This window comes from Aotus nancymaae, unplaced genomic scaffold (assembly GCF_030222135.1).
Source record: "Aotus nancymaae isolate 86718 unplaced genomic scaffold, 86718_ANA_hifiasm-v0.15.2.pri h1tg000036l, whole genome shotgun sequence".
In the NCBI taxonomy this organism is placed as follows: Eukaryota; Metazoa; Chordata; class Mammalia; order Primates; family Aotidae; genus Aotus; species Aotus nancymaae.
Window position 1 is genome coordinate 76,293,874 of NW_026988450.1, and position 26,089 is coordinate 76,319,962.

The window sequence follows — 26,089 nt, forward strand, 5'->3', positions numbered from 1 at the left end:
TACAGGCTTGAGCCACCATGCCCTGCCTTCCCGTCAACATTTCCTAAGCACCTGGTGAATTCCCAAGTACTGTGCAGGACACGCTTGGGTTTCTGGAGGCTGGCAGAACGCGAATGTCAGTGTTCCTGAAGAATGGCTGTAAGCAGTGGACCTTGCAGAGCTCAAGCAGGGCTCTGCTGCATCCTGCGAGTGAAGGTGCCTGCTGGCAGAAGGCTAGTTCTGTGTGAGCCGCTGGCCTCCTCCTTGCAGAGACCCACATTGTGTCTGACAAAGTGTAGAGGAAAGCAAGCCCTTAATAACATTAGGGAACTCAATTGAGTTTGGTTTGCGTCTCCCAAGTCTGACTTGAGGAATAGCCACAGTAATAGCAGTGCTGTGCTGTTAACGGGGACATTGACTGTCTGCTTGTGTTGTGAGTCCCCTGTGCGCTGAGCACTCTCTATCCATCCAGTGTCTCATCCACAGATGAACTCCAGAGGGCACGTTTCTATTCCTTATTATTATTGTTTTTTGAGATGGAGTTTTGCTGTTGTTGTCCAGGCTGGAGTGCAGTGGCACAAACTCAGCTCACTGCAACCTCCTCCTCCTGGGTTCAAGTGATTCTCCTGCCTCAGATTCCTGAGTAGCAGGGATTATAAGCGCCTGCACCACACCCAGCTAATTTTTGTATTTTTAGTAGCGATGGAGTTTCACCATGTTGGTCAGGCTGGTCTTGGACTCCTGACCTCAGGTAATCTACCTGCCTCAGTCTCTCAAAGTGCTGGGATTACAGGTGTGAGCCACCAAGCCTGGCCTATTATTATTATTATTTTTATTATTATTGAGACTGGGTCTTACTTTGTCACCTAGGCTGTGGCATGATGTTGGCTCACTGCAACCTCCACTCACTTCCTGGACTCAAGCTATCCTCTCACCTCAGTCTCCCGAGAGTAGCTGGGACTTCAGGTGCGCCACCACCCCCAGCTAATTTTTGTATTTTTTGTAGAGATAGGGTTTCACCATGTTGCCCAGGCTGGTATCAAACTCCTGGGTCCAAGGGATCTGCCCACCTTCTTTCAAAGTCCTAGGATTACAGGCATGAGCCACTGTCCCGGGCTCAGACCTTGTTTTTATTGAACAGATGAGGAAACACTTTCAATGAGCTTAAGGGATGTGCCCAAGGCCACACAACTGTGACCACAGCATGAGGATTCACACCTTGGTTCATGTGGCTCCCACTCCACCCCCGCCCGCCTCCATGAGGAATCGGGTGAGCATGAGGGGAGCGGGTGCTCGAAGGTTTGGGAATTCCAAAGCAGCTGATCGAGTCCTCCCAGCATACGTTAGGGAGGAAGTGAAATGAAGCAAAAATAGAGGGGAACAGCTGCTGCTTTCTCTGGGAATGGATCTCTCTGATTTATCTTCCAGCGTAGGGAAGCCTCAGCCTCTAGGGTACCACAGAGAAATCGTGCGAGGACCCCAGATAATTTGCCGCCTCTCCCTTCCTCGGAAGAAGATAAAGGAGACCTTGTGTTTGTGGTCTCAGTGTTGAAGAAATCTTACTTCATGATCCTGAGAGAAAGAGAAATTGAGGCACACCTAGCTTGTGAGACTTTAGAGATGTGGTGGTTCTGACCTCACGGAACTGATTTCTCGCTCTTGCAGCTCAGACTGCAGCCCCGTTGGCCAGATCTCAGAGGTGTTATGATCAGCATCTGCTGACTCTTGCTGGTGCTAAAATTAATAACATGACCAGTCTCTTCTTCAAGAGAGGGAAAGAGAAACACACACACGTGCACACACACACACACACACACGCAGAATCCAGGAGGCTCAGAGGCAGAGAGAGAGGAAGGCATAGCCACACACGCACTGGGAGACAGACACTAACTGTGGCTACCCCTGCAACTGCTCCTCTCACAGCTTTGGTACCAGGGACACCTTCCCTCGCTTTCTGCGTTCTGTACCTCATACCCCATTTACCAGCCTGTGCCACCCCTGGATACTTTAAGCTGTCAGTTACCAAAGCATCCATCTGCCCATCCCATATTTAGGGGGAGTGGATGTACAGAGATGCTGTCTTGGTGTTGGGTAGGGAGTAGATGCAGCCTGTTTTTCATTTTTCTTCCAAATGTCCACTGCAGGAGCTCAGCTGGTGTAAATGCCCGGTAGGGAGGGTAAAGAAGGAAATGACAGATTTGGCCATGACAGCCTGGGAGGCAGAGAGGAGAGAGATGGAGGCAAGAGAATGAGGCTGGGGCCACGTTTTCTTGTGGGGCAATTCCATGTCACTGGACCAGAGCATGCTTATTGTGAAGACTTCCCCTCAGTGTCCTCTGGGGAAGGGTCAGCTGTGAGGCAGTGGAGCGTGAGAATACGATGAAACAGGGAAACCTGGAAGCTGACAATTCCCAAGCCTGGAGGGAGTGTTTCAATGTCTTTGACATTCCAGCAAACATATTTTCACAAGAGAAACTCAGAAAGTATGAGCTCACTCTTCATAGACATAATGTGCATGGAGAAAAGTGCACATGTCATATGTATATCGATAGCTTGACAGATGTTCTCAAACCGAACCTGAGTGTGGAGCCAGAACCTGGATAAATAGAACATTTCCAGCATTTTGGAAGCCCCCTCCCCATCAGCCACTCAGGAAAACCTTGTCCTGACTACTAACCATGTAGATTAGTTTAACCTGTTTATGTACTTAATATAAATTAACATCATCACACACTCTCCTGTGTCTGGTGTCTTTCACCCAATATTACGTGTGTGGGGTGTAGTCACGTGGTACGTGCATTTCTAGATCATTCTCACTGGTCACTAGATCGTATACATATTTAAAAAATCCGTTCTACTGTTGATGGACATTTGAGTGGTTTCCAGTGTTTGGCTGTTGTGAATACTGCTGTGGTGATCTCCTTAGACATGCCTTTGTTAAAAAAAATTTTTTTTATTTTTATTTTTATTTTTATTTTTTTAAAAGATGGGGTTTCACCATGATGGCCAGGCTGGTCTTGAACTCCTGACCTCAGGTGATCCACCCACCTCAGCCTCCCAAAGTGCTAGGATTACAGGCGTGAGCCACCGTGCCTGGCTTAGACATGCCTTTTAATGAACATATGCACACATATCTGTGCATTTATACTGAGGAGTGGAACTGCAGGTCAGAGGGTTTGTATATATTCAGCATTAATGAATAGTGCAAAACAGTTTCCCAAAGTGGTGATTTGTCATTTTTCGTTTCTTTCTTTCTTTTTTTTTTTTTTCTGAGATGGCGTTTTGTTCTTGTTACCCAGGCTGGAGTGCAATGGCATGATCTCGACTCACCACAACGTCTTCCTCCTGGGTTCAAGCAATTCTCCTGCCTCAGCCTTCTGAGTAGCTGGGATTATAGGCATGTGCCACCACACCCCGCTAATTTTTGTATTTTTAATAGAGACAGGATTTCTCCATGTTGGTCAGGCTGGTCTTGAACTCCCAACCTCAGGTGATCCACCCGCCGCAGTCTCCCAAAGTTCTGGGATTACAGGCGTGAGCCACTGTGCCCAGCCTGCTTGTTCTTTTTCAGAGTGCCTGTTCCCTAGCACGTATAACTTCCAGTTCCACATCAAAGCCAATTACTGGCATTGTGTGGTTTTTAAATTTTAGCCAACCCATTAGAGAAAGAGCAAAGGAAAGGAATCTAACAGCAACTAAATGGGAGAGAAAAGGAAAATGTTCCCTGAGAGTATATTATGATTTGATGATAAGGAGGTCCCGGTGTACAATGCCACGTATTGTGTATTTTTGCAGGCAGAGGGCGAGATGCAGCCAGCTTCTTGTGAGCACCAGGGCAGCCCTTGCCATTGGCCAGGGACCACCACTTGGCTGCAGTAATACCCAACAGACTGTGTCATAATTCTTCCTCAGGTGACAGAGCTTTAATGGACCCAACCCCAAGAAAACAAACTTGGCTTCAGACTTGCCTGTGGGCCTCCGTAAATATTTAACAGACTGTGTCCCCTGCTCACTCCCCTGTCATTAACTGAGGCTGCTACCATCAATCACAGTTCTCCTTCCTGCGGGAAGTGGCCCTCTCAGCTGATGGGACTCCAGTCCTGACATTCAAGAGCAGTGCCTCTCTGGGGCTGCTTCCCTGGGCAGGTCTTGGTGGTGGCTTGTAGGAGCTGAGAAGTGAGTGTGTGCGGTCCTGGAGTGACTGCCCTGGCGTGACCTGCAGGAGCCTCTTCCTTTTGAGATGAGAATGATAGATCCATCACGCTCTTAAAATGTGCCCAGCAACATGCTAAGTGCTTCAAGTTGTTTACGTCAACCTGTCATAGTCCATTCTGGCTGCTGTAACAAACCACCTTAGACTGTAGTTTGTAAACAGCAGAACTTTATTTCTCATGGTTCTGGAGGTTGGGAAGTCCAAGATCGAGGCTCAGACGTATTTGGCATCTGGTGAGGACGTGTTTCCTGGTTCAGCAATGATGCTTTCTTATTGGGTCTTTATATGGTGAAAGGGACAAATAAATAAGATCTTTCATGCCCCTTTTATAGGGGTGCTAATCTTCTACCCTTATAACCCAATCAATTCTCAAAGACCTCTCTTTTTGAGATCATCACCTTGGCAGTTAAGATTTCAACATAGCAGTTCAGGCATTGGGGGTGTAGGTAACAAACATTCAAAACATAATACAACCTCAGAGTGGTTCTATGAAATGAGCAGATGTTGTTTACCACCATTTTCAGATGTGGAAATTAAAGGTTAAAAACATATCCTGGCCAGGTGGTGCAGCTCACACCTGTAATCCCAGCACTTTGGGAGGCTGAGGTGAGCTGATCACCTGAGGTCGGGAGTTCGTGACCAGCCTGAACAACATGGAGAAACTCTGTTCTCTACTAAAAATACAAAATTAGCCAGATGTGGTGACGTATGCCTGTAATCCCAGCTACTCAGGAGGCTGAGGCAGGAGAATTGCTTGAATCTGGGAGTTGGAGGCTGTGGTGAGCTGAGATCTCAAGGAAATAAATAAATAACTAAATAAATGAGACAAGAGGAAGTCACCTGCAGAGCACATATTGGGTTCAGGTGTAATTATCTATTTTTTCAATGATTTAAATAAATTAGAACCATTGTTTTTCTCTAGCTCTTTTCATGAGGTTTTTTAAACATTGGTTTTCAGCAGTTCAGCCATTATGTACTTAGGTGTGATTTTAAAATACATATATATCCGGCATGGGATTTGCTGATATCCTCATATTTATAAATTAATGTCTTTCACTGAATTTAGAACACTTTCAGGCTTTCCTCCAGCCCAAGATATTGATCCTGCTCCATTCTCTGTCTTTTCTCCTTTTGGGACTAAAATTACATGTCTCTTAGGCTTTTTGATATTATCTAACAGGTCTCTGAGGCTCTCTTCAATTTTTCAAAATTTTTTCTGTTGTTCAGATTAAATCATTTCTACTGGCCTCTCCTCAAATTGTACTGACTCTTCTTTCCCATTCAGTCTGCTGTGAAATGCATCCAATGGATTGTTTCAGATTAAAAAAAAAAAAATTATAGAATTTCTATTTGGCTCTTCTGTTTTCTTTCTTTGTTAACCTTTCTTATCTTTTTGTTTACTAAGAATATATTTTCCTTTGAGTCTTTGAGCGTAGTTATAACAGCTGCTTTAAAAACCCTTGTCTGCTAATTTGAGAAACTGGGTCACCTCAGGGTCATGGGGATGGTCCCCATAACTATCTTTTTCCTTAAGAATGGATCACATTTCCTGTTTTTGTTTTCTCTTTGGTTGGTTGTTATATTCAGCTATTTTAAATTGTATCACAGACATTGTGAGTGATACTTTGTAGGGGCTGATTCTGTTTTGTTCCTCCAAAGAGTAGAGCTTTTTCATTTCAGTAGGTAGTTAACTCAGTAAACTCAGACTTCAAACTCTGACTCCCTAGTGTTGGGCAGCACTGGAAATTGCTGTTTAGTTCTTTTGGCTTTAATTGGGTTACTGCATACAAGCTTGGCTCAGGAGTCCCTTAGTGACTTAGGGAACATTTGTACAAAGAACTTGAACTCCCCTTTTCGGAAACACTTTTTTCCAGGATTTTTCTCTCACTTTCACCTGTTGTGTTGCCTTGATCTCTGTACTGATGTTTCAGCGCAGCAAGACCGTCTGAGTGTTAGCCACCCACCTGTTGCAGAACTGGGCCTACCCTCAGGCTAAAGTTGACCGAAAGCAGGAACTCATTGGAGTGCTGAGCTTCTTTTTTCCAAGTCTTGATCACACTCCAGGATGTCCTACTTTTGCTCATCTGGTGCCTTGAGGATTTTACATTTTTTAAAAATATTTTGTTCAGTGTTTATAGTTGCTCTGTACCAGGGAACTGGTTCAATAGAAGCTACTCAACCATTGCCAGAACCTTCTTGAACTTTCTAGAAACACTGTCTTTTTTTTTTTTTTTTTTAGAGTCTCACTCTGTGCTCTGTCACCCAGGCTGGAGTGCAGTGGTGCAGTCTCAAACTCGGTTCACTGCAACCTCCACCTCCTGGGTTCAAGTGATTCTCATGCCTCAGCCTCCCAGGTAGTACCTGCCACCACACCTCGCTAATTTTTTGTATTTTTAGTAGAGATGAGGTTGCACCATGTTGGCCATGCTGGTCTTGAGCTCCTGACCTCAGGCAATCCACCTACCTGGGCCTCCCAAAGTGCTGGGATTTACAGGCATGAGCCACTGCACTTGGCCTAGAAACGCTGTCTTATTTAAATAAGAAAGAGTGTGTCTCAGGATGGAAAGAACACAGCTTTGGCGTCAAACCCAACTTGGATGCAGAATCTGACTCTATCTCTTTTTTTTTTGAGACTGATCCTCATTCTCTCTCCGAGGCTGGAGTGCAGTGGCACAATCTTGGCACACTGCAACCTTTGCCACCTGGGTTCAAGTGATTCTCCTGTCTCAGCCTCCCAAGTAGCTGGGATTTCAGGGGCACACCACCACACCTGGCTAATTTTTGTATTTTTAGTAGAGACGGGGTTTTGCCATGTTGGCCAGGTTGGCGTTGAACTCCTGACCTCAGATGATCCGCCCATCTCAGCCTCCCAAAGTGCCAAGATTACAGATGTGAGCCACTGCACCTGGCCTGACTCTGTCTCTTAAAATCTGAGCCTCAGTAGTCTCATGTGTAGAGTGAGAAAACTAAGTCTACCTCCCACCAGCTGTTGCAGTTGAAGTAAATAAAATAATATGTGTTAAGCACCTAGCACAGTGTCAGCCACCTAAAATGTCCTCATTAATCGGAGGCCATTCTGATTCTGAGAACAGCAGTGATCTTGGCATGAACCCCGTGTGGCAAGCACTGTTTTCCTTTTTACAAACGAGGACACTGGGGAGCCCCAGATGTTATAAGGGGCAATGGGGCGGATATTTTATTTATTTATTTATTTACTTATTTATTTTTTGAGACAGTCTTGCTCTGTAGCCAGGCGCCAGGCTGGAGTGCAGTGGCAGGATCTCAGCTCACTGCAAGCTCCGCCTCCCTGGATCAAGCAAATCTCCTGCTTCAGCCTTCCGAGTAGCTGGGACTACAGGCGTGCGCCACCACACCCAGCTCATTTTTGTATTTTTTAGTAGAGATGGGGTTTCACCATGTTGGCCAGGATGATCTTGATCTGTTGACCTTGTGATCCACCCACCTCGGCCTCCCAAAGTGCTGGGATTAGAGACGTAAGCCAATGTGCCCGGCCGGATATGTTTTTAAGAAGAAAACATACCTTACTGTTTCATTCATGATTTCTTCTTTGGCCGCTGCAAATGTATGTGCCTGTGTGCATCGTGGGCGGGGTGAGGTAGCTAGCTTGATTTCCATTTTGAGAAAGGGTGGTACCTCCTCACTGAAGAATGCTTAAAACAGGAGATGGGTGCTCTCTGTCATTCCTGCGTGGCAGGCAGAACACCATCCCCCTAAATGTCCACATCCAAATCCCTAGAACCTGTGGCTATATTGCCTTGCATGTCGAAAGGGACTTTGCAGATGCTATGAAGGCCAAGGACCCTGAGATGACAGATGATTTTGGATCATCTGGGAGAGCCCAGTATAATCACATGGGTCCTTAGGAGTGGAAGAGGGAGGCAGAGAGTTATTCAGAGACAGAGATATGGCCACAGAAGCAGAGTGAAAGGGATGCGTTGGGGGTGTAATTGAAGACGGAAGAAGAAGCCATAGGCAAGGCATATGAGGCAGGCTTTAGAAGCTGGAAAAGCAAGGACACCCATTCCCTCTCAGCCACCAGAAAGGAACGCAGACTTCCCAACAGCCTGATTTTAGCCCCGTGAGACCCATGTCAGACTTCTGACTTCTAGAGCTGGAAGATCATAAATGTGTGCTGTTTTATTTTTTATTTCTTTTTCTGTTTTAAACCACTAAGTTTGTAAACATTTCTTGGGCTCTAATAGTTGCTTTTGATGGAAGCTGGAGTAGTGGTCAAGCTCGTGGGCTTTGGAGCCAGTCTGCCAGTCTGCTGCCTTGTCAAAAACCTTTTCCTTTTTTTTTTTTTTTTTTTTTTGAGATAGAGACTCATTCTGTGGCCCAGGCTAGAATGCAGTGGTGTGATCTCAGCTCACTGCAACCTCTGTCTCCTTGGTTCAAGTGATTCCCATTCCTTAGCCTTGCAAATAGCTGGAATGACAGGTATGCACCACCGCACCCAGCTAATTTTTGTATTTTTAGTAGAGACAAGGTTTTGCCATGTTGGCCAGTCTGATCTTGAACCCCTGGCCTCAAGGTGATCCACCAGCCTCGGCATCACAAAGTGCTAGGATTACAGGCGTGAGCTACCGCGCTCTGTCTCAAACCCCTTTTCTGTGTGGGTTTTTTTTTTTTTCCTTTTTAGCTGTGTGACCTTGTGGAAGTTGCTTCACTTCTCTGGGCCTCATCTTTCTCATCTCTAAAGTTGGTTAACAATAATCTACAACTCATTGTTTTTTGTGAGAATGAAATGAGGGTTTCATACATGCAGAAAGCCTGGAAGTAAGTTTTAGCTGCGGCCATTCTGGGCAGGAATTCCTCACAAGGTAACTTAGAGCATCAGATCAGGGCATGGACTTGGGAGACAGACTGTCTAGCCTCAGATTTAGGCTCCTCTCTTACTAGTCTGAAAGCAGAGTGGTTGTCTGTTCCTCCTTTTCTTCATCTGGAAAATAGGGGCGGGCGTCCCAGGGTGTTTGAGAGATCGAATCAGATGGAGAGGTCGGGATATTAGCAAGTACATCATAGACGTTCCTTAAAGGGCAGTTATTGTTATCACTGGGTGGGCTGGGGGATATTGAGCCTCCAGCCCTACGCACTTGGACCGATTTGTTCTTCAGTTATCTCTGGAGTGATTTTAATACACTGGACTGGGAAGACAAAGCTATCGCCCCACTGATGGAACAGTGCTGAGTACCTGGCAGGTGCTCAGTAATCACTGAATGAATGAGTAAGGAAAGAACGGGCCCCAGGCCCTGCCCTGGAAGAGGCTCGCAGTGCCGGACAAGGCCTGGAGCCAGGCCAGGGTTCTGTGGTTGTCTTTAAAAAGAAACAAAACAAAGAACTACTTCCTACCAGCTGACCCTAAACCCCCAGCTCCCGGCAGGGACGTCTCAGCTCTGCAGGGGAGCCCCGGCTGCCTGCCAGGCCTGGCCATGCTGTCAGCTTTCTAAGCCACTCACAAATGTTCTCCCCTCGTCTTTATAATGGACGCCCCACAGCCTCCTGTCCCCTCCCAGGGTGGTCCTGAGGCTCTGAGCAGCTGCCAGTTCTCTGTCTGAGAGGTCCTTGGTGCCGTAGGGGAGGCAGCTCTCACCTGAAGACCTCCCTAGAGGCCAGTCTCACCTTTGTGTGTTACCAGGTATGGAGAATTATTTTTAGTGAGTTACTCTCTGACTATGTTAGGACCAACTACAAGGAGGAAAGAATGACTGAATACTGCTCAGAGTTGGTGACCGTGACAAGACTGTTTATTTTTCTTCTTCCCTGTTGCAGGCCTGATCTTTTGGCCAGAAGGAGATGAAAAAGATGCCCCTCAAGATGGCTGCAACTGTCAGCTGCACAGAGCTTCGGTCAAGTGTTATTTTCTGAGTCTGATGGATTTACAGTGAATATTCAGTCTTCTAGGGAATAACCCTGGTGGAACCATGCACTGGAATGACACACGCCCGGCACATTTCAGGATACTTAAAGTGGTTTTAAGGGTGGCCCTGGCTGAGTGCCTCATGGACTCTTACAGCTTGGATGTCCACGGGGGACGAGGGATTGCAGCTGGCTGCGAGGGCTAAGACCTCTGTTTACTTGGGTCTCTGCCAACTTCCTTTGGGTCTCCCTGTGGAACGTAAGACCCCGACTCTCCTGGTGAAGCATCTCACACACATTCCTTCCGGCTCAGCTGGGCTTGAGGTGAGGTTGCTCTGGCTGGTGGCGGAGGGTTCACTGGGATGTGGCTGGTTGTTGCAACGAGCTGGCACTTAATGAGCACCTCTGTGTGGTTGGTGTGATACTGGGTGCATGGGGGAGACAGAGGGAAATCCAGAGGTCCTTCCTGGAAGCCATGACTGCTCCCTGCACTCACATGTGTCATTGTAGACACACATCACCATTTTTCTGATTCTCCCGGTTTAGCTGTTATCATCGACCTCCCTATAAAGTGCCTCTGCTGTTGGTTCTGTGTCCTGAAGACGTTGTGTGCCACTTGGCACAGCCTCTGATACTGCAGAAAGGGTAAATTAAGACAGGATTGTTAATGAATAAAGACATGGGAGATTCAATGGGAGGATATGCGTGGGGGTTAATTTCTTGGCTCTGTGCTTAGGGCTAGGAACAACATGGGCCATATGGCTGGTACTGTGAGGGTTGGATGTGGGCAGGTGCATGTGGAGGCAGATGGGCCTGGGTGTGAATCTTTCACACATACACATGGCGTGCCTCCATGTGAACTGCTGGATTCCTTTCCCTGCAGTGAAGGGTTAAGTACTATCAAATGTCACAGGACTGGAGTTGAACATCAAGGAGACATTGAAATGCTGATCACATGGCAGACACTCAGCACGTGGTGGATAATGCTGGCTAGGGTAGCTTCTGGGGATGATGGGCATTTCTTGGCCCTGATGATCCTTCTGAGCACAGCCAGGGAGGCAGTGCTGGACTCTGATCTGAGTACAGCTGGTTGGCGTGGACAGTGGATTAAAGGTCAGAGTTTCCCTGCAGCCCACGGGAAGACAGAGTGACAAGTCAGTGGCAAATGAGGAAATGGAGTCTCGTGCCAGCTGGAGGGAGGGAGCAGCTGGGTTGGCCACAAAGGCCTGTTGCAGTTCTGCAGCTGAAAAGTGGAAGGACTGGCCTCTCAGGTCTGGACCTTGTGGCCTGGGAGGCTGCTAGCTCTGAGCAATGAGTGGTGCCAAGCTGCCTGAAGCAGAGTTGCAGCTCAAAGAGCAAGTGGTCCAGTTCTCAGGTCACTTGAAGCCACCTGGCACGTGGCGGCCAAGACCGCAGTTGGGGCGGGGCCTTGAGTCTGATTTTGATTGGATTCCTAGTTCTGCTCCTGCCTCACAGCCCTTTCTCAGGCTTTCCTGATCCCCTAAAGCAAATAACGTCCCTCTGGGTGTTACACGCTGCTCTCATCCATACCTCCTAGATGTGTTACAATTGTATATTCATCTGTGCAAGTTATTTGGTTTCATGTCTTTTTTCTCACACTAAAAAGTAATCTCCCTGAGTTCAGGAAATGCATTTGCCTTGCTCACAGGCTAGACACATAGCAGACATTTTATTTGCTGCGTCACAGTTGCCCCGATCAAATGGTGGCTCTCAGTGGTTTTCTTTTGGCTTCTTTGAAAAGGTCAGACAGAAAGGAGATACTCTTTTATTGAGCATATGTATGACTTAGCCCAGCCATCCCACTAGGAGAGCAGTGGTGTATCCATTACACAGTTGAGTGCCCTGGGGCTCTGAGGGACCATGTACCTTGTCCAAAGTTATTTATCCAGGAGAAGGCAGAGCCAGAAGCTGAGAAGTACCTCATGTTTTACACTGAACCAGGCCCCTTCGGCTGGAGACTGTTACCTGCAGTCTTGGGAACGGTGTGTGTGACGTTGTGCTGCAGCGGGTGCTGGGCTGTGCTTGCCATACTGTGGTCACATAGGGGCAGGCAGAGGAGTCATTTTGGGTAGGGAGATTGCTGAGGGTCTGCAGAGAGGCTCACAGTGGTGAGCAGAGAGGTTCTGGGATGGGAGGGGCTTAGCCGGGAAAGATAGAGGCAGCACACTCCCCGCTCCCCTGTGCCTTCCCAGGCCTCTGTCACCCCTCTTGCCCTCTTCCCCCGCCCTATGGTGGTGGCAGCTGTGCCTCCCTTATCACATGGCCCATAGCTCTGTTTTTTTCCCCTTTTATCAGTTACTCCCTAGAACAACCCATTTGTGCTGGTCCGGGTTATCTCCCGCTCTTCACAGTAGGGCCAGAGTGGGCTCAGGCACCAAAGGACACAGAATGGTTATGGCGATGAATACGATTCCTTCTCTGTGTCAGCAAGGACGTTGTGTCCCATGGACACTGACGTAGTGATAATCTCTATGTATGAAGCCATGGTCTCTACAGGGCACATAGCACATGTTTTGCCATTCAAGCCTCAAAACAGAGCTATGAGATACACACCATTGTGGTGATCATCTGTTTTACTGTTTTCTTTCTTTCTTGTTTTTTTGAGACTGAGTCTTGCTGTGTGGCCCAGGCTGGAGTGCAGTGGTGCGATCTTGGCTCACTGCAACCTCCTCCTCCCGGGTTCAAGCGATTCTCGTGCCTCAGCCTCCTGAGCAGCTGGGATTACAGGTGCACATCACCACACCTGGCTAATTTTTGTATTTTTAATAGAGACGGGGTTTTACCATGTTGGCCAGGCTGGTCTCAAACTCCTGACCCCAAGTGATCTGCCTGCCTCAGCCTCCCAAAGTGCTGGGAATTCAGGCGTGAGCCACCGCGCCCAGCTTGTTTTACTGTTGATGTAACTGGAGCACCCAGAGGGAAATCAAGTGTCCCCAGGGAATACAGGCAGCATTTGACAGCTCTGCCTGACTCCGAAGCCACTGTGCAACATTGACTGCAATTGAGAGATTCAATTTCTCCCTTCTTGGCCACCGGTGACTGTGACGTTGAGCTAACTATGTCTCCTTTTTGGGCCTTTAGTACATTCATAGAGAAACTGATCAGCCAGGACACTTGAGAGTGAAAAGGGTGCTGTATCACTTAAACTCTGGGACAACAGGTGTACACGAGACTGTGGTCGGGCAAACCAGGCCTAGTGGCTCCCAGACTCATCAGTTAGATGGTGGGAGCTGGCGCTGAGGGAGCTGCTCGTGCATCATGAGTCCAGGGCGGCTCTCCCAGTTTTCCCTGGACTTTTGCCTGAACAGTTTGCATTTCTGCTCATGGTGCAGGAGCTTGCTGTTCTGATGTCATGTCACAAGCCTACCTTCAGCCACTTAGAAGAGCCCTGTTATCCCTGACGGCTGCTAGAGCAGACCCAACCTGTACTTTTTTCACTTGATGGGCTCCTGGAATGATTGACAGCACATTCTCTAGCTGTAGAGGCTGCCCTGTCACCCACGCTGACATCCTGGCCAGGTTCCTGGAGATGGCCTGGCATCTTGGGCCTCTTCCCCCTCGGGGTGCCTGGAGCACCTGACAGTCTGCCCAGGGTGACCGTGAGAGAAGTGCTATGACTCGGTCATCTCCAGGGGTTCTCGGTCAACAGCCCGAGGTTGCTTAAGAGCTGGTGTGTATGAATACCTAGAATGTGCCCAGTTCACCTTCTCATCTGGCGAGGGGGATGCGGCTTCCCCTTTTACATATGAACAAACTGAGGTTCAGTGAGACCCAGAAAGCTGCCACGGTTGTTGATGGTGAGAGCAGAGAAGCTAGTGTTTGCAGTCTCACGGTCAGCCTCGACACCCGCTACTCCCGTCCAGCCAGCGCTTCTCAAAGCATGCTGATGAGTGATGTGAGATGATGTTAGGTTACAGATAAGATTTAAAAATTGTTTTGTATTTAACTCAGATTTGAAAAAGACAGCAATTGTACATAAGACCTGTGATTTTGCAGATAATACTGCTTAGGATGTTGGTATTTAAGAAAAGGTCAACTTTTCAAAAATACTGTTAACGAGACGTGGACCTGGTCCTCCTGAAGGGGACTAAATTGGGGTGCAGGCCATTGTTTCTGTTTGTGGTGCTCTGTCTGTGTGGCTCTGGCCATGTCACTGGAGGTAGTGTCTGAGCCTGTGACTTGAGTAGTAGCTCTGTGTCCTCTGTCATGTCTGCTGTAGCTTCAGTTCATCATGGTTCTCCCCAAATCCTGAAGATTCATGGTAAAGCGACTGCACGACTTGGTTGAAGCTAGACTGAAAACAGTAAGGATCCCAGAACGCTAGCACTTGGTAATCCTATAATTTGGCTGAAATTGCCTGCAGTTACGTCTCAGTGCTGCCTGTTACATTCATTGAGCACCCAAAGGTTTTCAGTCAATTCCTGCATTAATTATTCTCTGAGATTGAATGGTGAAATAGTAACTATTTCCACTATACAATCAATTGGTGACTTATTTGTTTATTCTTTCCATTCATTTATTCTCAATAAATTGAAAATAAGGTCCAGGTGAGGCGGCTTAAGCCTGTAATCCCAGCACTTTGGGAGGCTGAGGCGGGCAGATCACCTGAGAGCAGGAGTTCAAGACCAGCCTGACCAACATAGCGAAACCTTGTCTCTACTAAAAATACAAAAATTAGCTGGGCATGATGGCATGTGCCTGTAATCCCAGCTACTCAGGAGCCTGAAGCAGGAGAATCATTTGAACCTGGGAGGCAGAGGTTGTAGTGAGCCCAGATTGTACCAGTGCACTCCAGCCTGGGTGACAGGGTGAGAGTCCATCTCCAAAATAAATACATAAATAAATAAATTGAAGATAATAATACCTACTCCATGAGTTTATTGTGAGAATTAAATAAGAGAACATATTAAAAAGCTTAATTCAGGGCCAGGCATATAATATGTACTCCGGGAACATTAGTTTTTTTTTAAATAAAACATTAAAATGGAATTAGAAGATCAAAGCATATAGGCATAAAGATATAAAAAATATTGAAGATGAATGAGTTACTAAAATTTAACATTACATTTAGCTCTGAGCTTCCTAGTTAGTTAGCACAACGCTGAGTAGGTTATATTTGTGTCTAAAGTAAAGATTGGCAGACTTTTTATATCAAGGGCTAGACGGTAAATGTTTTCAGCTCTGTGGGCCACACATCTCTGTACTGCTAGCCAGTTTTGCCTTTGTACCTGGAAAGCAGCCATAGATAATATGTAAATGAGTGGGTGTGGCTGTGTGCCAATAAAACTTTATTTACAAGAACTGGCGATGGGCCTATAGACTGTAGTTTGTCCTTGGTCTAAATAAGGGAACCTTATTTGTCTTTGAAAGGCAGAAACTTCTCCTGGATCATACAGACTGAAAAAAAAAATTGTTACAAGATGTGATATTTCTCTGAGACTTGCTAAGCAGCATATGCGCAGTGTTTTCATTGGGGTTTACAGAAAACTTAAAAGACAGCCTTCACATGGCTAGTTTTCTTACTGTTCATTTAGCAGACATTTATTGAGGGTTTACTGTGTCCTAGGCTCTGATATCCATGCATAGTAAAACGGAAAGGCATGTGCATTTTGGCAGGGGATGCTGCATTCACAGGTAGGGATCTTGGTGACAGTTTGGGGACGTCACTTTAGAACATTTTCACTATGACATACTGTTCAGTCCCTGAATGACACACACAGGCCTCCATGCTAACTTGAGTGGGCTTTGTGTCTGGCAGGCCTGGGTTCCAGGGACAGTCACTCAGCCTCCTGCCTCATGAGTGGCTGTGTCATATGAGATCTTGGCCCTCTTTGACTGAGAGCTACAATTATTTGAAGAGTGTGGTCTTTGGAACAAAACTAAATCAGGTTTTGAAGCTTTGCTGTTTTATACCTGCTGTGTGATCTTGCTCAAGTTTTTATTTTTCTGTATAGAGGATTTTATTTTTATTTATTATGTATGTATTTATTTTAAGTTCTGGGGTACATGTTCAGGATGTGCACGTTTGTTACATGGTAGACGTGTGCCATGTAATTTGCTGCACCTATCACCCCATCACCTAGATACTAAGCCCAGCATGCATTAGCTGTTTTTCCTGATGCCCTTCCTCCCGCTGTCCCCTGCCCCACAACGTGCCCAAGTGTTTTAATCTCTCTGAGCACATTTTTTTTTTTTTTTTTTTTTTTTTTTTTTGGGACGGAGTTTCACTCTTGTTACCCAGGCTGGAGTGCAATGGCGTGATCTCGGCTCACCACAACCTCCGCCTCCTGGGTTCGAGCAATTCTCCTGCCTCAGCCTCCCGAGTAGCTGGGACTACAAGCGTGCACCACCATGCCCAGCTACTTTTTGTATTTTTAGTAGAGATAGGGTTTCACCATGTTGACCAGGATGGTCTCGATCTCTTGACCTCGTGATCCACCTGCCTTGGCCTCCCAAAGTGCTGGGATTATAGGCGTGAGCTACAGTGCCCGGCCTCTCTGAGCACTTTGTTCATCTGCAAACTGTAACACCTCTGAACCTCTAGTTTTACTCTAAAGCTGGCCAGTTAGTATTTGCTCTCTAAATGTTAGTTCCTCCACCTCGGGGCGGGGCAGGTGGTGGCTGGCCTCACCCCATGAAGCTGTCTCCTGTATTTCCCCCTAGAGCCTGTGGGTGTAAAGATTGCAGCCCCCTCCTCCTGGGTGAGTATTCAGTGTAAGAAGCCTTGAGAAAACACTGGCTTGTGGAATTCCAAAGTTAATGAAGGGAACAGATTCCAAGAGGGTCTCTGACCTTCCACCCTTTCCCCAGCCCCCTGTTATCCCTGAGCTAGTTTGGAGGCATGCATAGGTTTGTAGGCACTGCAGAGAACTCTCACGATGTGGGGCAGGACCATGGCCTTGGCCTCTGGGTGTCTGGCCAGGTGGGTGCATTTGGGCCTCTTCCCTACAGTGCCTGGTTAGCCTGTGAGAGACACAGGGAGCAGCCAGGTCGGCCTATCTTAAGAGAAGGGAGCATATTTGATAAAGTTGGCAAATGATTCTCTGCTGTCCATAGGAAGAGCAGAGTAAGCGGCTATGTGAGAAGTCTGGAAGAAGGCCCAATTCTAAGAAAGAAAAGAAGGAAGGAAAGGAGGGAGGGAGGGAGGGGGGAAGGAGGGGGATGGGGGAGGGAGGGAGGGAGGGGGGAAGGGAGGGAAAGAAAGGGAGAATGAGAGAGAGAAAAAGAGATGGAAGGAAGGAAGGGAGAAAGAGAAAGATAGGAAAGAAGGAAAGGAAGGAAGGAGGAGAAAGGAGAAAGAAAGAAAAGGAAAGGAAAGAGATGGAGGGGGAGGGAAGGGAGAAAGAAAGAGGAAGGAAGGAGCGGGGAAGAAGAAAGGAAAGAAGGAGAAGGGGTAGGGGGAAAGAGAAAGAAAGAGAGAGAAAGAGAAAAAGAGAAAGGGAAAGAAAGAGAGGGAGAAAGAAGGAAAGAAAGAGAAAAAATTAGTATTCTGTTCTTTGGAGCTGAGTGTTGTGTTCAGTTAAAGTGAGAGGAGTAGGATCCAGAGATCAGGCTTTTGAGGACAGATAAAGCCTCAAGATGCATTCTGTTTCTGGCCCAGGGAACTTCCACGGAAAAGGCTTTGGAGACCAAGCCAGGCAGGGAAGAGCATTTGCTTATCATGCTGGAGACCAGACTGGGGCAGTGAAGCCACCATAATTGATGGACCACACTGGACTGGAGCCGAGCATGGCCCATTCCTGAGACTCTGGGGCTCAGGGTGGCCTTGGCTGGGAACCTGTATTCCAGTGGCCCTGGTGGCTCTCTGATCTCTCCTGTTCCCAGGAGGCAGATTATTTCCCTGTGGTGGGGGTGAGGCGATGGGGTGGGGGCTTCATCCCTCTCTCTTTGTCTTGCAGGCTTGTTAAAGTGTTGGCACTAAGCTGATAGCTGGGTCTCCAGTGCAGTTGCTGGGGATGGGGTCTTTCCCTCTCATCTAACTGTCACCATTTATCACTCCACAAGGGGTGGGGGCACTGGGGAGAAGAGTGTGTCCCACCTGATTACCAGGAAGTGCAATGGACGCCCCCACCCCCTGTTGGCTTATCTGGCTCCAAGCAAAGAGCAGCTGCTAGTGGTCATCAGGTCTCTGAGTCACTCAGAAGCTGGAGACTGGGTTCAGTGGGGATGATGACATAAACAAATAAACACTGGCCGCCCCAGCTCTCAGCTTTCTGCTCGCTGCGGGTGGGAGTGGGGTGGGGTGGGGCAGAAGCTTCATGTTGGGTTTTCAGGGAACATGAGGATACCTGTAATAAAAATAATTTTCCTGATGGAGAAATGCTCTGGGGAGGTGGTGGAGGGATGTTAGGAAATCCCTGGGACTTTCTGGCTGTGTGAGCTGAGGGAAGACACTTGGCCTCTCTGGGCCTTCACTTGCTCCCTCGGGAAGCCAGTGGTCCAGCTCCCCTCTCCGAACATGACGCATAGTAAGCCCTGCATCTCATTCAAATGTGGAAGTCAGACGGGCTTTGTGACTGCCCTAGTTTCTGACTGTTGAGTCAGCTCAGGCAGTTCTTGGGACTTCTGTGAGGCTCTGGCTCCCCATCTCTCAATGGGGTGACAGTTCTCGTCTTGTGCCCCTCATGCGCTTGTTGAGAGGACAGATGAGTCACCTCTGGGAAAGTGCCTGAGAGCTGGATGCCATTGCTCTGTGGGGTTGCATTTCATCCACAGAGACCTCTGGAAGGAAGGGAGCAGAGCAGAGCCTGACCCCTGATTCTTTGGGGAGGGAGCCTGGAGCTGGTGGAAGTGAGGGGATAGAGCACAGTCCTTTCAGGCCAGGCTGGAGACCTCATGATCCAGCGGCCCGCCTCCCTGCTGTGCTGTGAGCGCCTGGAGCTCTCTGGCTCCTAGGCTTTCCACTGTCTTTCCCAAAGCCTCCATACATTCTAGAATCTGCTGTGGAATTTCGGGGTGATCTCTGCATAATGCGATGTCTAGCACTGATACACAAAGCAGAAAGCCATAAAGGGTTATTTAACAAACGCCGTATTCCCACCCCTGGATTAGCACGTGCTCATGATGTGGCATGCTTCGCTTTGGATCATTGTCTTTAAAGAAATTTAAAAAAAAATAGGGATAAGTGAGAAGTTTACGAGCCTTTTCTCCCATTCCCTGTCCTTCTTTTCATACAAGTACCTCTCCTGAACTTGGGGTATAACAGGTCATGTTCTTACAATTTTATTACAAATCTATCTGAAGATCACTGGTAGCACCAGTTTGTGTGTTTTTAAATTTGTAGGCAGGTGACATCGTGTGTAAGATGTCTGCAGTTTCCTCTTTTCTCCCAGCCTTATGCTGGGCAGACGATTGCCCGTTCATTCATTCACTGCGCCACAGTCTTGGGTTGTTGCCAGGATTTTGCCATTGTAAACAATGCTGTCATGAGCATCCTGGCATACGGCTGCAGGTGCATGTCTGAGTGTGTCCCAGGAGCACAGGGCACAGAGCATGTGCATTTGCAGCCTGACCAGAGGTTGCCACATCACTCTCTAGTTGGCACTGTTTCCTGGGTTCCTTCCCTGAGAACCTGGGAACTTCTGGAGGGCAGGGATGGGTGGTGCTCACCACTATATCCCTCTGCCCATCAGCGTGCCCGACACCAAGTACCAGCTTGTGATATGCTTGAATGGGGTGAATTCTGGAAGGGGACAAGGCAAGTGCCAGGGCAGGTCCAGAGTCCAGGTGTAGAAGGAGCAATATAATAGGGGCCCCTGTGGGATCAACAGAAAGAAAAAAGAAATAGGGGCCTAGAGTGGGCGTGTGAGTGAAGACATTGCTGTTGAGAAGACACCAGTGAAGAGGCCAGCAGCGGTGTCTGGACCTGGCTGGGTATCATGAGGATGGATGCGGAGGTCCCCCACATCAATGCTGTGGGCTTTTGGGGAGTTGGATGCGTGGTGGAGAGCTGAGGAAGAAGCTGGGCTTACTACCGAGGGCTCCTGGAGGGGCTGCCTGGAGTCTGGTCCTCACTCGCTGAGGTTTACCCAGGTGACCCATTGCAATAAGAGGTGTGGGGGACCCAGAGTTACTGTGACGAACCCCTTTAGGAGCCTGTGTCAGCCAGGATCTGGGGCTTCTAGCAAAGCCCACAGCACAGACACATTTTAGTAAAGACAAGATTGAGATGCCTGCCTTGGCCCAGAAGGACACTTCAGGGCAGCAGGGCCGTTTATAGAAGGTCAGGAGGGGAAAACTGCTGGAAGGAAGCTGAATGCTATGGGAAAAAGCTGACAGAAATGAGCAAGGGAGGATTTTTTTTTTTTCTTTTCTTTTTTATTTTTAGAGACGGAGTCTTGATATGTTGCCAGGCTGGTCTCAAACTTTTGAACTCGAGTGATCCTCCCACCTTGGCCTCCCAAAGTGTTGGAATTATAGGCATGAACCACCATGCCCGGCCACAAGGGAGGATTAAACAGAGTAAGTTTGAGCTGAGTTGTTTTTTTGTTTTTTTTTTTCAATTTTTTTTTGAGATGGAGTTTCGCTTTTGTTACCCAGGCTGGAGTGCAATGGTGCGATCTCGGCTCACCGCGACCTCCGCCTCCTGGGTTCAGGCAATTCTCCTGCCTCAGTCTCCTGAGTAGCTGGGATTACAGGGACGCGCCACCATGCCCAACTAATTTTTTTTGCATTTTTAGTAGAGACAGGGTTTCACCATGTTGACCAGGATGGTCTCGATCTCTTGACCTCGTGATCCACCCGCCTCGGCCTCCCAAAGTGCTGGGATTACAGGCGTGAGCCACCGCGCCCGGCCTTTTTTTTAATTTTTAATTTTACATTTAATAGAGATGCGGTCTCACCGTGTTGCTCAGGCTAGTCTTGAACTCCTGGGCTCAAGCGATCCTCCTACCTTTTCCGCCCAAAGTGCTGGGATTACACATGTGAGCCACCGCACCTGGCCAAGGATACCTTTTTTTTTTTTTTTTTTTTAAGAAAAATATGATTAGAAATGGAAAATTTGAATTTGGTAATGGATAGTGCATACTGTGAAATAGTCTTTTTACTTCTTAAACACTTTCTGTGGCGATAAAACTAATAGAAGTTCTTTGGTGAAAACTTAGAATGCATAGAAATGTGTTGATGGCTTAAGAAGAGCCCTATAACCCTCCCCTGAGGAGGAACCTCTGTTCACACAGAGATAATACCTGTGACTAGATTGGCCAACTTGTCCTGGTTTGCCAGAGGCTTTCCTGGTTTTAGCACCGAAAGTCCCACATTCTGGGAACCTCCTTAGTCTTGTGCAAACTGCAGTGGTGGTTCACCCTACCTGTGAGTTGAAGGATACCACTGAGCATCAAGCACGTTGATGGTTCACAAGGCATTTCTAGGGCTGTCATTGTGTTCCAGCTGTGTGCAAGGCATTGTGTGAGGCTGCATGTTCTGGGAGCTACATCAGTGCTCTAGAGCTGAAGCTCTATTTTTTTCCAATTTTTATTTTAGAATCAAGAGATGCATGTGCAGGTTTGTTACAGAGGTATATGGGGTGCTGCTGAGGTTTGGCATATGATTGAACTCATTAGCCAGGTACTGAGCATAGTACCCAATAGTCAGGTTTTCAGTCCTTCTTCCCCTCTTTTCCTCCCCTCTCTAGTAGTCCTCAGTGTCTGTCGTTCCCATCTTTATGCCCGTGTGCACCCAATGTTTTGCCCCCACTTATAAGTGAGAACATGCAGTATCTTATTTTCTGTTTCAGCATTAGTTTGCTTATGATAATGGCCTCCAGCTGCATCCATGTTGCTGCAAAAAACATTATTCCATTCTTTTTTATGGTTGCATAGTATTCCTTGGTGGACGTGTACCACATTTTTTAATCCAGTCCACCACTGATGGGCATTTAAGTTGATTCCATGTCTTTGCTATTGTGGATGGTGCTGCCGTGAACACATGGGTGTGTGTGTCCTTTTGGTAGAATTATTTATTTTCTTTTGGGTATATACCCAGCTATGAGATTGCTGCGTCAAATGGTAATTTAACTCATGGTTCTCTGAGAAATCGCTACTGTTCCCCACAGTGGCTGGACTAAATTTATATTCTCACCAACAGCATGTCAGCGTCTTCTTTTCAATGTAGGCCCACTAACATCTCTTATTTTTTGACTTTTTAACAAAAACGATTCTGATTAGTACAAGATGTATCTCATTGTGGTTTTGATTTGTGTTTCTCCAGTGACTAGTGATGCTGAGCATGTTTTCATGTTTGGTGGTTGCATGATGTCTTCTTTTGAGAAGTGTCCGTCTATGAGCTTTGCCCAGTTTTTCATGGGATTATTTGCTTTTTTGCTTGTTGATTTAAGTTCTTTATAGATTTGAATATTGGAACTTTTGCATAGTTTGTGAATATTTTTTCCCTTTCTGTGGCTCGTCTGTTTACTCTCTTGATAGTTTCTTTTGCTCTGCAGAAGCTCCTTAGTTTAATTAGGCCCCACTTGTCAATTTTGGTTTTTGTTGCAATTGTTTTTAAAGACTTAGCTGTAAATTCCTTGTCAAGGCCTATATTGAGAAGGGTATTTCCTAGGTTTTCTTCTAGGATTTTTATAGTTTGAAGTCTTAATTTAAGTCTTTAATTCATCTTGAGTTATTTTTTTGTATGATGATAAGTAGGGGTTCTGTTTCATTTTCTTCTGCATATGGATAGCCATTTATCCCAGCACCATTTATTGAATAGGAAGTCTTTTCCCTATTGCCTCTTTGTGTCTAGTTTGTTGAATATCAGATGGTTGTAGATATGTGACTTTATTTCTGGGTTCTCTATTCTGTTCCATTGTTCTGTGTATTTGTTTTTGTACCGGTACCATACTGTTTTGGTTACTGTCGCCTTGTAGTATAGTTTGAAGTCAGGTAATGTGAGATCTCTAGCTTTGTTCTTATTTCTTAGGATTGTTTTGGCAATTCAGACTCTTTTTTGGTTCCATATGTGTTTTAGAATTTTTTTTTTTTACTTCTGTGAAAAATGATGTTGGTAATTTGACAGAAATAGCATTGAATTGATAAATTGCTTTGGGATTATGGCCATTTTATTGATTTTTGCTTCTTCCAATCAATGAGCATGGAATGTTTTTCCATTTATTTGTGTGATCGCTGATTTCTTTCAGCAATGTTTTGTAGTTCTCCTTGTAGAGATCTTTCACCTCTTTGGTTAGATGTATTGCTAGATGTTTCATTTGTGTGTGTGTGAAGCCCTGTTTTCTATCCTTAAGGAACTTACACTTGTCTTTAGTATGTAGTAGAGGCATTTCACTTGTCTTACTGGAGCCTGGGCAATATCTTCTTTTATTATTGAGTACTAGGGGTTTAGGGATATTTTTGTTCTGGTGCATTATCCAGTTTTGCAGATTGATACCAGGAGAGAGGATGCATGTTGGTATCATTGCCGAATCTGACCACCCCCAGCCTTGTTGTGCAGCACTCTCAGACCCCTAAATGATGTGACTTATTCTGGGCTCAGCTGAGTGTTTTACAGTGATGACGATGATGATGATGTCAACAGCCATAATTTTGAGGTGTGTGTCTATCTCTGGCTTCATCGTATCTGCAAAGCTCCATATGGTAGCCAGTACCTGGGAAAATAACCCCATTTGCCAGGCAGCAAACCATGGCCCTCAGTTAGGGGGATGGCAGCTACACTCATGAAGCATTGACTGCGTAGGTCTCTGGATAGCTTTGGCAGCTGAGAGGCAGGCATTATGCTTCCAGTTTACTACTGACAAGACTGAGGCCAGAGAGGGGGAGCAGCTGGGCCTGTTGGCTTGTCTGTGGTAGGCCAAACTGGGGACGTAATATGCGGGGCTCAGTGTAAAATGAAATATGAGCCCTCTTGTTCAAAAATGATGAAGAATTTCTAGAAGTGGACAGCAGAGCATTAAACCAAGCTTGAGCCCTTCTGAGCCAGGAGCCTTGTGCGCCTACACAGACTGTACATCCAAAGAGCTGATCCCGGGCAGGATTAAGGTTCAGGCCTCGTATTGACTTCCATGGCCAAGCATCCTGGGTCCAGTCTGTGTTTTGTGTGTCTGCAGAGCACTGGTCTATCTGCTGATGAGTCTTTGTGGTGCTCGAAGGAGCCTGGCTTCCTTGGGGAACAGTTTCTCTCTCCCCTGCCCTTCCCTAGCCTCAAAACACACAAATGCACAGATGAATATTTAGGAATCCAATGGGACCAGCTTCTGTCTGTGACTTGATGACTTCACGTGATTTTGGGGGATGCAACATTGGGGGTGATGCTTTGATACCCCCCTCCCCCCCCGACTCAGGAACGTGGGCAAATGCCATGGGCTGGGAGCACTCACCTGCTCTTTTGTGCTGAGCTTCAGTATCTCTTCTGGTAACTGATTGGTTACAGAAATATAGACCACCTGCATGGTGCCCTGAGGGTTATGTCCAGGGAAAGCTTCACATGGAGAAGAGAATTTCCTTTGGGATATATGTTTCTTGTGGTCTTAGTACGCTGGCAGTTCTTATTTTTGGCATCATTTAATCCTTACAACAGCTTTGTAAGGTTTTCACATCCATTGGTCATCGCTGAGTTGCTATGAATATTTATTGAGCAGCTACTATGTGCTATGTGCAGGGAAGTGTGCTGAAAAATTGAGGACTGTGGGTTTTGTTGAATATGTATAATTGTGTTCTTCTGTCATTTTACATGACTTTCACCTCATTTCATTGCTGTAGCAACACTGTGAAGTTGTCGCTGTCAACCCCATTTCTCAGGTGAGGAAATTGGGGTTGAGTCAATCTCCCATCTTGGATTTACCTGACTTCACAGTCTGAGTCTTTTGTGTCATGTGCAAGAGTGTGGTGGATTCAGGGGGTCTGAGCTGGCTGGTCTGGATTGAGTCATGGCTTTGCCATTTGCAGATCTGAGGCAAGTTATTTAACTTCTCTTGATCTTGGTTTCCCCATCTGTAAAATGGGGCTATGCTAGTTGCTCTGTATAGGAAGGGTCTGAGGTTTCAATAAGATACATTCTGCACAGCACCCCACATATACCAAGTGTTCATGAAGCCTGGTCATCCTTATGACCTCAGAGCGGTTTGAAGAGGGTTAGGAACTTGTAGATGGTCACATAATCAGTGTCTGGCAGATCTCAGGCAGAGCTGGACTGGTCTTCTTCCAAATGAGACCTCCTTTCCCCACTCTGCTTTCATGGACAGCCCTAATGACCACCTGGGTTATGTTCTTGTCTCTGTCGATTCCTTTGTCCTTGTTGGTGACCTAAGGGAACCTCGAGAACCAGAACGAGACAGGAAGAAAATGCCTGGCTGCTGCTTGCGGGGTTAATTAAGCCATTCCTGGGGTTTCATTTGCTCTCTAGTTAGCACCAAAATAAATCCTCCAAATGGCTTTGAGGTTTCCAGTTGACATTGCATTTTGAATTCAGACAGCACCAGCATTTTATGTCTTCCTGAGGATGATAAATGTTTAGATAGCACCAAAGATAATGGTAAAAGGAGAAATTGGGGGAAATTTAGGCTGTGGCTGAGCAGATTGTAATTCTTTGGTGTGATGAATGGGTGAGAAATGGCTTAAAAGACACATCTGATGTCCCCTGCTCCTAGGGGTTGAGGGGGGCGTGGGGGCTGGACTCCGTTTTGCCACCTGGAGAATCCAGGGCTTTCCCGATGCTTCTGTGGTCTCCTGCTAGAGTCTTATTCCCATGCATTCTGTCAGATGTTAAGGTCTTGTGCTTAATGGTTGAGGTGTCAATGTGCAGTCATAGATGTTACCGTTCTTTTTTTTTTTTTTTTTTTTTGAGACAACTTCTCACTCTGTCACCAGGCTGGAGTGCAATGGCGCGATCTTGGCTCACTGCAACCTCCCCCTCCCCGGTTCAAGCAATTCTCCTGCCTCAGTGTCCCAAAGAGCTGGGATTACAGGCACACACCAGCACGCCCAGCTAATTTTTGTATTTTTAGTAGACAGGGGGTTTTCACCATGTTGGCCAGAGTTATCTCGATCTCTT

At 46.8% G+C, this 26,089-nt stretch overlaps 1 long non-coding RNA gene across 11 annotated transcripts in view; it reads left to right on the plus strand.

Annotated features, from left to right (window-relative positions):
* The window catches only part of LOC105716817 (uncharacterized), a 365,411-nt gene that overhangs the window by 92,216 nt on the left and 247,106 nt on the right, over nucleotides 1-26,089 (plus strand). For all 11 annotated transcript variants that reach the window (XR_010345628.1, XR_010345629.1, XR_010345630.1 and 8 more), the window contains exon 2: nucleotides 9,983-10,393. This is a non-coding gene — a long non-coding RNA (uncharacterized LOC105716817). The remainder of the gene's footprint in view (nucleotides 1-9,982; nucleotides 10,394-26,089) is intronic.